The 17,462-nt window shown below is 41.9% G+C and overlaps 1 protein-coding gene across 1 annotated transcript in view; it reads right to left on the bottom strand.

The window, feature by feature from the left end:
* Positions 1 to 5,640, bottom strand: part of MCTP2 (multiple C2 and transmembrane domain containing 2) — a 128,486-nt gene extending 122,846 nt beyond the window's left edge. The window contains exons 1-3 of the mRNA XM_030955637.1: positions 5,538 to 5,640; positions 1,954 to 2,186; positions 854 to 908 (exon numbers count right to left, since the gene is read on the bottom strand). The gene's annotated coding sequence lies outside the window, so the exon portion shown is untranslated. The remainder of the gene's footprint in view (positions 1 to 853; positions 909 to 1,953; positions 2,187 to 5,537) is intronic.
* Positions 5,641 to 17,462: the final 11,822 nt, after the last annotated feature.

Below are 17,462 nucleotides of genomic sequence, written 5' to 3'. Positions count from 1 at the left end.
TCAATGCATCCTCATACATCTCAGAAGTATTGTCAGAAAAAAAAGGCTGAGACAAGCAAAGGGTTTTTTTTTTTTATGATTGGCTCAGGATTAGACAGGAAACCAATGAGACTCAGAGATAAAATATGAAATCTTGATCCTTCCAGCAATATCAAAGTGTTTGGTAGAGGAGGAGATGATGAGTGACTTCTTTTGGTTGGGGTTTTCTGCTTGTACTTCTTGAAAAGGGAAAACTGGACCCCAGTATTTGTAGCTCCCAGCCCCAAGCTCTTACCAGAGCTCCAGTGAGATATTTAGTCCTTTAAAGAGAGGAGGCTGGCATTTCACAAGCTATGGAGAGTCTGAATAATGCAAATAAGTTATGAACACAGGGCTGGAAAAATGAAAAAAAAACAAACAACCCCACACCAAAACAACAACAACAAAAACAAAAACCAAAACCAAAAAACAAAACAAAAAACAAAACAAACAAAAAACCCAACAAACAAACAAACAAACAAACAAAAACAAAAAAACCCCACCCAAACCAGTCTTTCAATATTTCAATATTTCCGTAAAATTTCCCTGATATCCTCTCCCCATTCCTTCAAGTACAGAGTTGTTACAAGCTGATTACTGGTGTACCATCACCTCTGCTTTCTCAAAGTGATCCTCCTGGAAAGAGGATACAAACACAAACTAGAGATTAATAGTGTGCTCCAGACCTAGTCCTGGACCTAGAGAACAGAGCATGGGGCTGGGAGTGAATGTAAGAAAGAGTTTTATTCTTTTCCAAACTCTACCAAGTAAGGTATTCTTTTCCTTTATGTCTATTTTCAGCAAAATGTGTTCAAGAAAGAGAGTATTTTCCTACCTTGAACCATGCCTGTTGGAACTGGCATTTGCTCATAAATTGTGATCTGGGGTAGCTGAAGGAAGAAAGTTACACACACAGGTTTTAACACAGCAATTTTCAACTGTGTTTTCTAAAAAGTGACAGCAAAAACTCAAGGTTTACATTCCTCACAACTGACTTGAATCAGGAAAAATAGCTATTTGTCTTTTTATTTTTGCTACTGTCAATGTTTTTATCACTTGATTATAGCACAAAACTCTCACTAAGCTGAAATCCATAGCCTAAAACTGGAGCACAGCAGATCCCATCCCTGCTGGTAATACATATTTCCAGTGCATTGTTTAATGAGAAAAACACAGAACTACTGACACTAAGGATTAGTCTTGCACAGACTCCTAGATGTTGAATGAGTTATTCAACGTTAAGGTTCCTGGATCAGAACAAGTATTTACATGTAGGCATGGCCACAGATCTACTGAGTGCCTCACCTACTGTTGCTCCCCAAGTGTTATCCCATGAGAAAATAGAAAGGCTTTGTTTTACAAAACACTGACCTATGGACTCTTCTTAAATTCAATTACTTGAGTCTTTTAAATTCAATTACTTTTTAATAATAAAGATGCAGAAATGGCCAAAGGTGAGCTGAGAACTACCACAACTAAGCCAAATTTGGTTTGAGAATGGCAAGCTAAAGGTGACAAGCCTGCAAAACCAGGCCAGGTGTCACATACATCCTTAGAGCCACTAGCAGACAGATCCCTGAGGGTCTTGCTGGAATTGTGAAAGCCTACCCTGCTTCCCATGCCAAGGACAGCTGCACTTGCCAAGGAGGTTATCAATTCCATCTGCACGCTGCTCCCCCGTGCCAAACGTTATCACACACAGACCTGTCAGCAGGGCTGCAGCTGTGAGAGCTCATTAATCCTCTTCTGTCAAAATAAACTGCACTGGCAGAGCCCTGCTAATTAAACTCCTTCACCTTCCTCCCCTGGCTGCTGCAGACATGTCCTAACTACCTCGTTCAGGAGCATCTCCAGTCCCCACATCCCACTCCTGTCCTGGGCTGCTCCAGGGAGGCTGGAGATGACTAAATCTGTAGGAGGGCTAATAAAACTCACCAAGCAAAGCACAGCTCCTGTGCTTCAGTGTGATATGATCAGAAATGCTAAAACCCAGCAGTGCCCAGGAGCAGGCCCCGTTTGGAGACGTGCCAGGTGTGATCAAAGGCTGCCCCTCACCCTGCTCCCAGCCATTGTTCTCCAGGACAGCAGTTCCTAACGGGAGAGGTGCTCTGCACAGGGGCTGACAGGCTTCAAAGCAGGTCTGTCATCCAGGCAATCTTCAGAACAGCCTGAGAGGAGGGCAGGAAATTGTGTCAGAACAAGGAAATGATAAGAATAACTGCCTATTTTTGTAACTATGAATTTGTTGGTACTGGATCATCCTACTGATCCATCAATTTCCCTGCCCTGCATCTGTCAGGGACCAGAATTTGTTAGAGTTGAGGAAAGTGGAAACCCCACAGAAGGAATAGGGGCAATTGCACAGTGCTGGAAGTTCAGGGAATTTGTGCTCAGCAGCTTCAGGAGTGGTTATGTTTGCAAATGAAAGCACAATACCCAGGAGCAATTATTCTAGCTGTGTTTTTCCTACTTCGTCAGTCTGCGTGCTCCAGAATATAAACAGGAATACTGAATTACAGTAACTGGTGACTGCCTGTTTCCCAGCAAGGCCAGTGGGCTCTGATTCTCATTCTCTTGGCTTGTTGTGAACCAAACCTGATGATTTCCCAGCCTACCTAGGAAAACCTACCAGGGATGCAGAGCAAAGAATTCTCCCTGTGGAAAGGTGAAGATCTGAGGTTATTACAGAGAGTGTTGGTGGAAGAGACACAGGGTGGAGCGTGAAGTGCTGGGGTAAGGCCTCAGCTGCTATGATTTAAAACAGCCCCTGAGGCTGCTCTAATTTACTTTGGAGCCCTTCCTAGAACAAGGTTGAACATTTTACAGAGAGGACATGAAACACAAAAGCCTTTTTGCACAGGCAAAACCAAATGAAACAATCCCTAGGCACAAGTGTCTAATCCCTCCTCTTTAAAAGCCCAGGTGTTTTGACTGGGAGTTTGAACCCTTGCATAAACCAGGCCAGGTGGAAACCCCACCTCTGTGTACACTGATATGTTCCCTTTCCTCTGGGTTTGATAGAATCCAGCTTGAGTGTAGATAATTAGAGGGGAAAAAAGCACAGAGCAGCTCTGATATAACATAAAAATAAAAAATGGGAGAATTTGAGGTGCAGAAGCAAGAGGTAGCACTTAGCTTTGAGAACACTCGTTAAAATTCATCTTCCACATGTCTGAGTTGTTTATGGAGGATCACCTCAGCCACTCAGCCCCGATAAACTACAAGAGCCAGTCTGGAGATTTATGGCACTGCAGCCTGAAAAAAACCCACCTAATTCTTGTCTCAGCAGTTTGAGGCTGATACACAATATATATGTATAACAAAAGTGCTTTGAGCTTGCTTTTCCCCCTGGCTCCCCGATAAACCCAACAGGTTACTGTTAAGGTTTTTAATACAAACCTAGGGACCAGGGGGGTGAAAGAGCACTAAAAGTTGAGTAATGTTTCCAGGAAACAGCCAGAGCTGGCAGCCAGGTGCTTTGTACATCCAGCTTCAGCAGCAGCTGATAAGAGATAGGCAGGCATCAATAAGTTGAGAAAAAAGTGTATTCTGCTCTGCACAGGGATATGAAGGAAGGTTTTAGTACAGAATGACCAAACCCATTTATGTCTGTACATTTACCATCCTCAATACCTAGAACTAAGATACCACAAAAGAAAGCAGAGGAGAAAAACAAACCTGTTGAGCGTGGGTGTTTTAAGGGGTTTTGTAATGTATAAAAGCATTTGTAATGCATGTATGCCTTTTTATGGCATTTCAATAAATCACATGGCAAGATGTTCCAAAATGATGTAATCTTTAAGCATCCTGTTAATTTTCTTTATAAATCTCCAATTGATGCAAATAATTTAGTATTGAGAAGGACTAAGCAGCCAAGTTGGGAGACACTTTGTTCTTCAAAAATCAGGATTTTTACCACTCTTGCAGCGCAGCCTTAGCACCAGAATGTCTTATTTTTTCTAAATCCTGGGGACAACTGATGCAATTCCATTGTTCATCTAGTTCAGTGGAAACCAGGGCTGCAAATCCCCCAAGATTCTGGGGAAAGCATTCCTGCATGTTAACTTTCAAAACTTTCTTCCACCACAGACAGCATTTCCATGTTGCAAGCTGTGACCTAGCAGCCAGTGAAGGAAGTTGTGACATGAATCCTCTTGCACCGGGGGGAAAACACCAGAGCATTTTACTTTCCTTTTAACCCCCACGTGCAGTTTTCCAAGCCCCTTTCTGGGTGATGGGAGAGGAGGAGGAGAGGGAAGGGGCAGAATTGTCCAGCAGTAGCAGAATAGGCTGAGAGCAGATGACAGCACTGCTCCTGGCTGGAATCACTCTGCAATCAAAGCTGCATTCCTTGCAGCCAGCTGCTGCTGCAGCCTGCCTCCACCTATGCTTTATAAAGGACTAAAGAGAGCAATTCTCTGGGATCAAGGGAGAGGGAAACCAACCTAGACCATTTGCAAATCAAATCTCTACAGGGAACAAGGAAAGTTCATGAGAGCTTAAGCATCTTTTTCACACAGCAAGACAAAAACTGCACTGGTGTATGTCTGCCTGAATTTAGTGCTAGAAAAGAGTCAAATGATGCCAGTGAAACATCCACAGAAATGCCAATCAGCACGTACTATACTCAATATCCTTGAACTTTGAGCAGTATAATTCACCAGGCACCAGCTGGTGAGTGCTTTTATTTGTTTTCCTATGAATATTCCTTTCGAAGAGATGAGACACACTGTTCTGCTGAAGGCCAAATGTGAAATTATAATTGCAATGATGCCTGAGTGGAGCAAACTGGGAATCCTTCCAGACTCTTATTTTGAAAACATGTAAGTAGATTGGAGAGTTAGAGAAGGAACCATGGAAAGAAAGAGAGTATGTAGGTAAAGGAAACAAATATTTGTTTGCTTGTAAAGTACAAGTTCGTCTCCCCACCACCAGTAAACACCTTAAAATTTAGTACAGGAAAGAAGGTTTGCAGTCAAAAGCAGCCCTAGAACAGGTGATCAGCCCAGGGGGATGTCCTGGATTTCACTTGCTATCCCAGATGCCGCAAAACACTCTTGGTGACTTAGGACCAATCTACATCTATTTCTTAGGAGATCACAAGGTATAGAAAACAAAGTTCTGCAGAAAAACATCAGATAAAATTTTTCTCTTTTTCTATATTCCTTTAACAGAAGATATTTTATACACGAAAATAGTAACTTTGTAAATATAAGAAGTAGTCCCTGAAAGCAGACCCTTGTGCCACACTGGAATAGAGACTCTAAAGGTCCATGCCAATAATGGTACAAACCCTCCATAAATGAGCAATATTCTCTGGTCAGTCTCTGAATTATTTCCCATGCCCAGCCTGGCTCCCATTTCACCATTTCTCTGCCTGTGACCAATACTCCAGAATGTTCCATAACTAGATGGGGAAGACACATTCCAAGACTGATATATAATCCTGATGGAAAAGCAAAGGTACTCTGACCAAAAAAAACCTGAAATGAGCAGGGATCCAGCATCCAAACACTTACCTGTTCCACCTGGGAGAGGAGAGAGGCCACAGCTCTGAGCATCCAGGGTGTGGGGTGACAGGGACATGCAGGAACAGAGAGTTCCACTGCTCTGGGACAGCACAAGGGGAGTCACTGCAAAACATCTCAGTGCCTTTTCATATGGGTGAAGCTAAACTTCATTAATTAGGCGATGCCTTCAAGGTTACCCTCCCACTGCCTCTAATCCTGTACTCAAGCACCCAACACAGATCTTCCTTCCCTTCACCACCTTTTGCTAAAGAATTGCATCCTCCAGAGACAAAAATTTGCTCTAGATCCTTTTCTTTCTCACAAAACTCTTCCCAGCAAGCCTGGCCTTTGAGTTCTACTCTTCATTCAGCTCTGGAAACCCTGAGGTTCAGTGGGACTCTCCCACTTTGCCTGGTTTTGCATCACTTGGAAAACCTAAACTGCTTGCATAAATTCAAGTGGTTATTTTGGCTGACACAAGCTGACAATCAGGTTTGCCTGAACCCTTCTCCTGTGTAGCTGGGAAAGAGAAGTTGAGCTTCAACAGCCTTTTAAACACTGGTTTAATAGGTCTGGTCAGCAGAAGGGGACTCTGCCTCCTCCCCAGCCCCTTCAGAGGCTCCTGCACCTTGCTGCTCACTCAACTCAGCCCCCCTGGCATCACATCCCTCAGCCAAAGCCCCCAACAGGGTAATCAGCACTGAGATGTGACATGGATCACCTGGGAACAGAAATGTTTCCCAATATCTCAGCTCTGTGGGGATGACCCCACAGGTCACACCACAGGGCTCGTTATGGTTTCTCTTCAGGTCACACCTTCTCAATAGAATTATTGGCCTTGCCCTGGTTCCCAAAGACAAAGATTAACTGGTTCAGATGTGGATTCTTACAAAGCAAATCACTTCCCACCTGAAGAGAATTTCCCTTACAAAAATTGTTTATTAATATTTGGGTTGAATTTGTCTGCCTAAAAACGGTGAAAGATGAAAACATTTCCCCTTTTTGGTTCTCAATGCACAGGGAGAAAAACCCTCATGAGTGTGAGCTATTGCTTCATTTGCCTTTATAAATATTTCACATGGCTGCATTTAACATACCTTTAAACCTTTGTGAGGAGGAGTGGGAATGCTGAGAAAGTCTGATACAGCATAAACCCTCTTCAGTCTTAGAGACTGGCTCCAATTTGTGGCCAAATCCAAAGAGCAACTGTTGCACCATCACCTTTTGTGCTTTTAGAAGAAATAGTGAAAACTTACATGGGTATCTAATTTAGTTCCAGAATTTTTACAGAGAAATTAAATTTAGGACTGTTTTATTTAAAGGGTCAAAATTTCATAATTCCAGAAGGAAATAAACTTTTTTTAGGAGTCTGAATCTTAAAAAAAAAAGGAACATTCAAGAAAGAGTAAGGAATGAAGTCTAATCTAAAAGCGAAGGTTAGTACACTGATTTTCAAAATCACAACACTAAGAATGAAGGCAAATGCTGCTTCTCTACAAGTCTATCACTCCTAACAGCTGATATATCAATGATGTACACTGACAATCTTGTTTCTAAGACTGGTAGTTAAATAGAAAATATCTTTAGGAATTTGCCAAATTTCATTACATAAACCCAAAAAGATCTTTACAAGGACTCAACATAGTCAAAACTGGGAAAGTTATTTTTATAGCACTAGAAGAATTACAAACATCCTGTACAGAATCCAACATTCATTTCCTCCAGTAGCTGTAGCAAGTCAGAGACTTCAAGGATAAACCTTAAGAGCAGGGAAAACAGTTTCAGGAATAGTGCGTGCCCAGAGTTTTGCTGTGCTTACAGTAAAGCAGATCAACTTTTGAGTCATTCCTTTCCTGCATGCTTTTCTTTATTCAGAGTCTGATGTTCCCATATGATTTAGTAAAGTTATAAAAAAGCATGAAATATTTCTCTGGGGTGTTGACAACACTAGACAGGCTTGATGGAAGTCTCTCCTTCTCCTCTGCCTGAAATGAATATTTCCTCTCTCTTCCTTTGCCTCTCTCTGGCAGGGAGAAACCACATCACAGCCCTCTTACAGAATATTATTTCCTTCTGGTTATAGAAGGCCATGGGTTCTGCTGCACATATAAGTGGATGTGTCAAATACATGTTTTCACCATTAACTGTATTTCCATTTTTAAATGGCCACAGCATCTGAACTCTACAGCAAAGAAATAGCTGTTATGGTAAAACAGCTCAGATCCTCCATTTGTTTGTCTTGCATAGGAATTGCTCTGTACCTGAATTAAATAAGGTTAAGAAGGTTTTTTAGCCTATACTAATAGGCGTCACCACATTTCTTGCACTTTCCATACCACTAAACTTCATGCCATAGCACTCAGAGCTGCACCACTCTTACATAATGGAGCTGAATAGAAACACACCTGGAGCATCTTCCATCAGGAGCTTCCAAGGCTGGTTTTTGGCTACCTCTGTGTTTTGCCAAAGAAGGCCATTTCTGCAGCATTCAGGCAACAAATGGGCTTTGTGTGCCCTTGTCTCAGCAGCACAGAAACACTCCTCCCTTCTGAACCGCAGGTTTTACCCTCAGATGAGCTGGAAGGTCCAAACACCAGAGAGAGCAGGTCTGATGACAGAAGAGACAAAAGGTACCATGGATGAGCAAAATGCAGTTGTGCACCTCTGGTGCCAAATGGACATGAAATGTCAACAATAGAAATGGCAAACACAGGAGGGAAAGCAAAGAAATTGTCTTCTGCCTTGCTTGAGACACTAAAGATGATCAGTTGACACTCAGTAGATAGATGGCTTGGAGGAAGTCTGCAAGAAATCCGCAGTGAATCTGAAATCAGATGGATAACAAATGGGTGTACAGAAATACCAAAAGCTTGAGCTCAAAGGGCATTTAAGGCATTATTACTGTTCAGACTCGATAAATGATTCTATTTCCTGAAAACTTGGCTTTCAAGACAGTCTCAGTTTACAGCTGCCTGGTGAGAAGGTGGATAACGTGTAGAAACTTTTGAGAGGAACTGAACCAGGCAATGTGGTACCAGGCATTTTCCCTCAGATCAACATCAGGATCACATCTGGGAATCTTATCTTTGTACAAATTCCAAGCACAGTGATATTTGGGGTGGGGGAGAGGCCAGAAATTAAATCAGAAGGTGACTAAATGAGACAAAGAGTTAAGCCCCTGGGCTGCAGTGCAAGTGAAGCACAATCCCACAGCTTTGAACACAACTCACCCCCATCCAGGATCACTGCTCATAAACAGATCCCAGGGCCACGTGCCAGCCAGGAAATACACTCCTGGTTATGCAAACAGCCAGCAAAAGTTCAGAGAACGTGTGCAAGCAGGAATGGCTCCAAAGAACAGGATCCAGGCACATGCAGGGAAAAAACCCAACCTCAGACTGACTGAGCTGATGGAAATGGGCCCTGGAGAAAGAAAAATGCAGGGACAGCTAACCCAACCCTGCTCCAAAGCTGGCATTGCACTGAGGGGCTGAAAGCCTGACCACCAACTGAGGGTGGGAAATAAGAGATTTATCATGGAGGTTAAGAGTATACAGAGAAGAGGAAGAAAAACAGTGAGATGCACGAAAATTTATCAGGTGAGATCCAGAGTATTTGTGCCACCTCTGTAGAGGTGTTTGTACCTTCCCAAGAACAGCAAGAGGGTGGTCAGGGATTCATCAGGCTTGCCATGAATGGGGTTGTAAGGATTCTGTTTAATTCCTTTCTCTAAAAGAATAAACCAACCTTCCAGGTTATCCAGGTTACCTTCATGGTCAGAGTAACCCTCCAAAAGCTACTTGCAGTGAAATAACTACAGATTCTGTGCTAGAACATTCATTTGTAGAATATAGTGGAAAATCATTAGGAGTCTGCAGAGGCTGTGCCAGTGTTCAGCCTTGAACACAGATAAGCATTAATTTTGATCAATAGCACTTTAAAGAAATTCCTGGTTTTCTAGACAAGGAGAGAAACCATAGAGATTTATGAACCAGAACATAAAGATCCATTTTGGGTGGCACTATTTTTCTTTTATAATCAATCGTTAGTGATCAAAGGGAAAGTTTAAAATTGCAATATGCCCTTTATTGCATCCAGCTGTCATAAGCTGCAAGACAATTTATCTCCACCTCAGCTGTAGAATCATGGAATTAAGGGTGGAAAAGACCTCAAGATCACTGAGTCCAAGCACTAACCCACCTTGGTGCTGAAGGTTTTACTCCAGTCTGGGTAGACAATATCCCTTTTCCTCAGCCCCTGGGCAGGTCACAGGAGATCAGGCTGGGCAGGCAGGACCTGCCCTTCACACAGCCTGGGCCTTGTGCCCTGGTTCTCCTGCAATCCCACTCAAGATGATCTCTCCATAAAGTTCCTTGGCACCCACATCACTCTGACAGGTGTGTGTACCTCGTTTCTGCCAAACTGGAATAGAAAAGAGAACAAAAGTGTTAAACAGGCCCCTGGTGACATGCAAGAGGTACAGCCCAAAGTGACAGCCTGTGCTCTGGGGATAGAGCACCTTGAGATACCCCTTCCTACAGGACAGGCATAAACCAGAGGGCTGAATCAGCCTTACTCCCTTTAATGAGTCATTTAAAAAAATTACACTCCATTATTTCCTCTTTAAACTACTAAATTACTCCATCTATAGGAAACGGTGTTAATTGAGGGAGATATTCAAGTTGTCTCTAATCCATTTACAAGGAAGGCAGAAAAAATTGCCGCAGAGTTCACACACCTGGTGGTGCTTTGCCCTGCTTTCCTGTATGACCACATTCCTTCCAGCAAGTGCTGTCCTGTGCTGCTCTCTCAGATCTCTTGGTGATTGCTTAGCAAACAGCTTCTCCTTTAACTAGTGTCCCATGCTAATTATGGCTGCAAATAATGAACAAGCATTTCCCTTCTGCTGAGCTGGGCATGCTGCGGACACAGCCAACATCTTTTTTTTTTTTTTTTTCTGGTTGCAAAGAAATTCCTGTCCTTCTAGACAAGCAGAGAAACCATGAAGATTTATGTACCAGGAGGCAAAAATCCATTTTGAACTGCACTATTTTTCTTTTATAATAGATTAATAGTTGTGTTTCAGCCTTGTCCTTGCTTATTAGTTATGGCTCAGGCCATGGGGCAGCAAGTGGGTTTGGAACCAGGGCTGTGGTAAAACTTTGCTTTCCAGTCACCTCCCAGGGATTTCCAGTGTCATTTTAGGCAAGAAGCATTCAAACACTTGAAGACTTTATCCCAAGGGAATTAGGCTCTTTATAAAAACTCAGTTTCTTAGTCGTCTCTAGAGAAATCCTTAGCCACAGAAAGGAAGTTTTCTCTGCCTCTATGCTTTTGCAACTTACCTGTAATAGAAGGGTCCTTTTCTTGTTGCTTTTTGTTCAGGCTTCGAGGATTGCTCAGGGAATGGTTTCATGCTGTGTTTGTAGAGCCTAACAGGACCCTGAAGCTGTAATGACAATATGACAGGACTGAAGAAAATCACATACGCTCCAAAGCCAGACTGATTTCTGCTATGCCTTTACTTCATTCTCAGAGAGAGAAACTAAAAAAAAATTTTATTAATTTCCTCTAAGCACCATGCAACTCAACCAAAACTTGCTGGAAATGTCTAGAAAAGTTTGTGTCACTCCCACCCAGCCCAGTTCCTGCAGGAGCAAAGCACAAAAGGAATTGAGTACTGCTAAAGGTGAATCCCCAGCAGCCTTCCCCCGCAGCAGGACCCAGCTCGGTCAAGCATCACACCTGGCAGAGCTCTCAGGGACTCGTTCCTGACGCTGCTTTAGGACAAAAATCCAAACCAGAAAAATCCTGTCTGGATTTTGCTGCCTCACTGTGGCCACAGGGAGCTGCGGCAGCAGCTCTGTCTGGTCACAGAGAGCAGCAGATAACATTCCCAGGCATGGTGCTGGGAAAAGTCTGTGAGAAAACCAGAGAAAAGAATGAGAAACAATTCTTACCTCCACTTGCTACACCTAGTATTGCAAACATGCTTGAACGTGTTGCAGAAATTTGTTTACCAAAGGGTAGTTTCTTAATTAAACAGCAGGGATAGTGTTTTAAGTAAAAGACCAATTAAGTAGTGAACTAGTCTATAAAAGAGGAATAAATTTCTTAATAAAGATATTATTGATCAACCTTCTGTAATACATGAAGTCTATGCCAATTATTACCTGGCTGGGGGCCCACCTACCATAACAGGGAGCAAAGACCTTGAGGTGAGATACTGCAGCTCAGACAACTCCACAGCTACACAGACTCCAGCCTTTGCATTTTCTTACAAAAGTGGCTTATGTCGCTCATTTTCAGGCAAAAATAGATATTATCAAAGAAATACACTTCTTTTTTTTTTTTTCCTGATGAGAAATCTGAGAAATTAGGGCCTGAGCATGAGAATCCTGGTGAGAATTAAGTGAAATATATTGGTGGAAGTTCTTGGCACCCCCAAGAAAGTTTTCAGCAGTCTTCAGGTGAAAGTGGATCCTGAGGGACCTAAAATGACCACAAAAAAAAAAAAAAAAAAAGTCTTCTCTCTACTGTACAGTTCCTAAATAAGAGCCCTTGTGGTTTTCCTGTAGCAGTTTCTATTGTGTATGCCCTAAATAGAACAGTAGTCTTATCATTCAAATACCAGTAAACCCTCTCCCACCCCCAAGTATAACCATCTCTGGGTTAAACCACATGGAAATTTTGAGCAAGCCCAAAAACCAAATCAGTTGAGTGCAAAAACATTGCAGAGGCAACATAAAAAAAAATACAAAAAAGTACCCTGTTCCTTCCCAGTGAGTATTAACACTGATGTATAAAACCACCAAAAATCTTGTTTCAAATCCCATTTTGGCCCCATGAAACTGAAAGCAAAGCTCACTCACAGATAACTGCTGACTACAGAGGAGCAGCACAAAGCAAGAGCAGCTTCTCCAACCCCTCCAGTTCCCAGTCCTGGGGGCCTGCAGGAGGTGAACTGAAATGCAGAAAATTGCAGGCAGTGAGAGCAGCCAATGTGAGACCTTCCAAGGGCAGCTGCTTCCATTTGACTCCTGAACTTTTGTTTCTGTTCTAACAGCAAATCAAAGCTGTGTGTTTTATAAGCAGCCAGAGCATCCTCCAGCTTTATCAAAAAACCTCTGTAACAAGAGCATGGATAAGATGCTGTTTCAAATCCTACAAATGAAGGGACTTAATAAGTTGCACCCTCATCCTTCCCATGATTTAGAACAGCTGAAATTCCCTTTAAATGACACACTGAAATCCTTTAAATGGCTGTGGCACTCCCCCATTTAACCCTGCCAGTTAAACACCATTTTAAGATGATGCCTGTTACAAGATCTGATCACTCAAGTATTCCTCCATGTATTTTTTAATTTGTTGACTGACCTGGAAGAGGTGACAACATTCCTATGTGGCTGTTCCAGGATATATAAACACATCCCCTTGCAGATATTCAAATTATCTGTAAGATGGAGCTGAAAAAGTTCTGTCTTAAAGCGATCTGCTCCCATTAGTGCTCCCAGCTTGATGGCAGTTTATCATTTTCCCTGAAAACTCATCAGGCTGCTCCTGTCAAAACAATGGTTTGCATGCAACCTGCAAGGAATTTTAGGAAAAAAGAAGGAAAAAATAAGATTTTCATTTGCGGAGACCTTCTTAGACTTAAAGTAGCAATTCTGTGCATCCTCTCCCACCTGGCCAATGTTAAAACGTGAAAAGTGATTGGTCTGAAATACTATAGAATGCAAAGCGCTTGATCATTACTTCTTTTAGGTTAAATATTGGTTCAAATTCAAAATGGAGGCAGTATGTCAGCTACTGCTGAGTTTTTACACTGCATTTTTCAGAGGAAAACTTTCTGTTTTGTAGAAAACAAACACCTGCAACTCCACTATGAACTTGTTCATTTCCTTTCATCCTACAGGAATGTCAGAATATCTGCAATTATGTATCCAGTGAAAGTCTCTAAACAAGGAGACATCTCCATCCAGTAATGTGAGAGCAATGCTTTTTCCATTCTGTCATCTCAAAAAAATACATGCAGCCCATCATAATGTCTACAAATGCTTTTTACTGATAAATATTCTGTATTAATTTGAGTCATTTTGATAAACATGACAGCCAACACAAGTACCAATATCCCCCAGCACAAAATCAGGTGTTGAAACTCAGAAAAGCTGATTTATATAAGTGCAAGGTAGAGAAAACCACCCTCAAACGGAGCCACTTATTAACCAATGGGGGAAAAAAAATCCATTTCCACTACAAGGTTATGCTTCTGCTTTGGCATTAGCTATACTAGTAATGGGATGAAGATGGAGAATTTCTTTACAATATTCCCCCAATTAAGAAAAAGAAATCTCTGGGAGATCTGTCCAGCAGGATTGCTGGACTCACTTGGCAAAACTAAATTACTTCATTGATCCTCACAGACATCCTCCTTCCTTTTAAAATCCATGTGAGAGGGAGGCACAAAGGCTGAAAAATTGAAGCCTAGAGGTAGCTGAAAAACAGACTAGAAGGCTTGATTACATTTTCCATCAAGTTACCCTGGTTTATTGCATTGCAGCCCTGGAGAATTTGATTAGCAATTTCTCCTCTTCATTCATCCTCATGTCATCTGGATTTCAAACCCCTGATCTGTATCTGCAAACATGCTAATACAGATCCCAGCCAAGTCTTGTCACTACCCACTCCTGACATACCAGAATTGAAGTGTCAGAAACTCCACTTTATTTGTGGTTAACTGGTGCAAGTTCCCCACGGGCAGAAATAAGGGAGGCCCAGGGCAAACCTGGACTGAAGTCAAAGCAAGGTGCATGAAGCAAGTTTATATATCTATATATTTAATATGGTGATTGCACAGAATGATATATTACCTCTAAAAAATGGAAGATTTAAAAAGTGAATTATGACTTGGCTTTGACACACACCCTTTCTTCAGGCTTGTGCAGTGCACATGGGCACCATCAGGACTCTGACACACGCCCAAAATGTGCTTCCCAGCAGCAAGGAGGATAAAGAGAACAGTCCCCTTGCAGTACACACCATCCCAGAGCAGATGCTGTGATGGAGGCAGTGAAAAATGCAAATTTAAAGTGCAAATTTAAAGCATAAAAACAGCTCTACTGGGTTATCTGGAGCGCTAATTGCAAAAGGCAGGGAATATCACCAACTAATGTTGCTATCACAGCTCATCTTTGCTTGGACACATCCCTCTTAAAAAAAAAGGAAAACTTCCCTACATCCTCCATCATATGGATGGGTTTGGTTTTGCTGGGTTTTTTTTCTTTTCTTTTCTTTTTTCAGGCCATTTCAGAGATTTGTCCAAAAGTAAATCTTCCACTGCTCTGAAAGCTTTCCAGCAGCTTTACAGCCCTACCTCAGCAGTGCCACTGGTGTCACTCTGCGCCAAAGACAAACCCTGTCCCTCAAAACCACACGGATTCAGAAGTTCAGCCAGCTGGGTTACAAAACAATCTCCATCTGCATTTCCCCTTGGATCTGGGGCTGCTGCCATGGAGCACGAGAGAATCCCAGCAGCACAAAGGCAGGTGTGGAAAGCCCAGGGTGTGGAAAGCCCAGCTAAACAAACTCCAGGAGAGAGAGAGGTTTTGCAGGTGCTGGGCTGCAGGAGAATTTTCTTTGCAAAGCCCAAGGAATCACCCAGTGTCACAGATACATTTAATGAAAAATCCTTTCGTTACGATCTTTTCTCCGGAGAAGCTGGGAGGCCTCAGAAACAAAATGTAAACAATGATTATCTGCTGCTGTAGAATGCAACAAGTGGACCTTTGATTGGTCTCATGTGATTGCTTTTAATTAATGGCCAATCACAGTCCAGTTGTCTCAAACTCTCTGGTCAGTCACAAGATTTTATTATCATTCTATTCCTTTCCTTTCAAGCCTTCTTCAAGAAATCCTTTCTTCTATTCTTTTAGTATATATTTTTATATATCTACTAATACAATATAAAGTATATTATAGTATACTATAATATAGTATATTATAGTATAATATAATATATATTTTATTAGTATATATACTATATAGTATATATAGTGTATATATATACGCTATAGATAGTATATATAGTATACATATACTATATATAATATACATATACTATATATAGAGTATATACTGTATATCGTATATATACTATATATACTATATAGTATACTATAATATACTATATATTATAGTATAGAGTATATATATGTATATATACTAATATATATAATACTATGTAATATTAACATATTTTATATTATTAATATATTAAATATTATATAAATATATATATTTAAATAAAATAATAAATCAGCCTTCTGAAACACGGAGTCAAGATTCTCATCTCTTCCCTCATCCTGAGACCCCTGTGAACACCACCACAATCCAGGAGGGTTGGATGGGGGTGACACCATCTGCAAGGGGCTGCAGCATCTGCTCAGGAGAGGAGCTGGAGGGTTCCGTGCACATCCAATGGTGCTGACTGAGCCCTGTGCCAGCAGATGGCACCGGGATCCCATAAATCCATAACCTGCAGGATCGCTGCTGCCTCCAGCCCTGCAGCGATCCCGCACTCAGCCAGGCTGAGTTAGGTAAATACGCTGGTAAGTGGAATCGTTCTGCGCTAACTCGTGCAGGGTTTTTTCTGCTGCAGCGCCATTTATTCACCTCCTGCCCTTGCTGTGGGAAGGCTGATGATAGCTGTGTACAGAGAGGGAAAAAAGGAAGTGGGAATTCTGTGTCTATACGTAGAAAAAGTAGCATGGCAAGGGCAAAAATTCTCCTCAGCCAAGCCAGCACCCTGCCCACTTGTCTCAGCTGCAGGAAACATGATGAAAGTTTGGTCTCAGCATACCTGCATACACTGGCAGGTGGGGAGACTGGTAAATATTGTAGTTGAATTTTAATTCAGTTGTTTTTCTTTATTTGCACTGTATCTAGGCACTTCTTCATGAAAATTCCTCCCTTGTTTATAATATCATGGAGCACCTGAAACTCGGCTCACATTTCCACAATCCTCTCGGAAAAATGACACCAGTCACTGACAAAAGGTGGGAGGGAATCACTTGGCTAAGTACAACAAATATTTTGTTTCTATCTTGGTCCCACAGCAAGAGGCCAGCATAGTTTGTCCAGCAAAACCTTTAAAAACTGTTCCCAGCAATTGCTTCAGAGGCTGGGGTATGGGAAAATGCTGCCTTGGTGACAGCAAAGGGAAACACTGGGGAACAGAAGAGAGCAGCTGTGATTGCAGGGCTAAGCCTTGGCCACGAGAAACTGTACTCACAATATCCCTGAATTTCTGGATTTTATCCATTCCAGGTACTGCTCTGTAGTCTTCACCTCCAAATCATATAAAGTTTCCTCCAAATCTAAGGCCTTTTCCTCACTTTACTATTTCCTTCTATAGATTACTCAGAGGGTTTCCAGTTTTAAGAACAGCAATATTTACATTTGCTGCTGCATACCTCCTTCCAGAGCCATGTCTTGGGGCTTTCAGGAGTGTGCCTGAGCAAACACTACTCTTTATATAGACTTCAAGAAGAGGTAACTCAAGTAAACACTGTGCAACTTAAAACCTTGAAAGCTAATATTTGGCAAGCTCTTGTGTTCACAACTTTGGAAAGGCTCACCTCTGGAAATAAAGCAAGAATATCTTCTCCTTAGAGAGAAAAAAAGAAATGCCAGAGTGGCAAATCCACACCCAGGACTAACAGTGGAATTCCTGACTTCATGCATTATCCTATGCTGGGAACAACCATACCCAGATGCTGTTTGATGGAGCCAGGTTTTACAGATGCAGACCCCCAGGACAAGACTTTCAAGAGGAACCTTTGTACTCTACCTGATCTGTATGGGCAAGTTGCCCCAAGGCTTGTGAAAAAGCTGAATATCAGCACAGCAAAAGTGGGAGGAGTGGAAGCAGTCAGG

The sequence above is a fragment of the Camarhynchus parvulus genome, chromosome 10 (assembly GCF_901933205.1).
Source record: "Camarhynchus parvulus chromosome 10, STF_HiC, whole genome shotgun sequence".
Lineage (NCBI taxonomy): Eukaryota > Metazoa > Chordata > Aves > Passeriformes > Thraupidae > Camarhynchus > Camarhynchus parvulus.
Note: the sequence above shows the minus strand (reverse complement) of the source record. Positions and strands in the feature narration are given on the sequence as shown.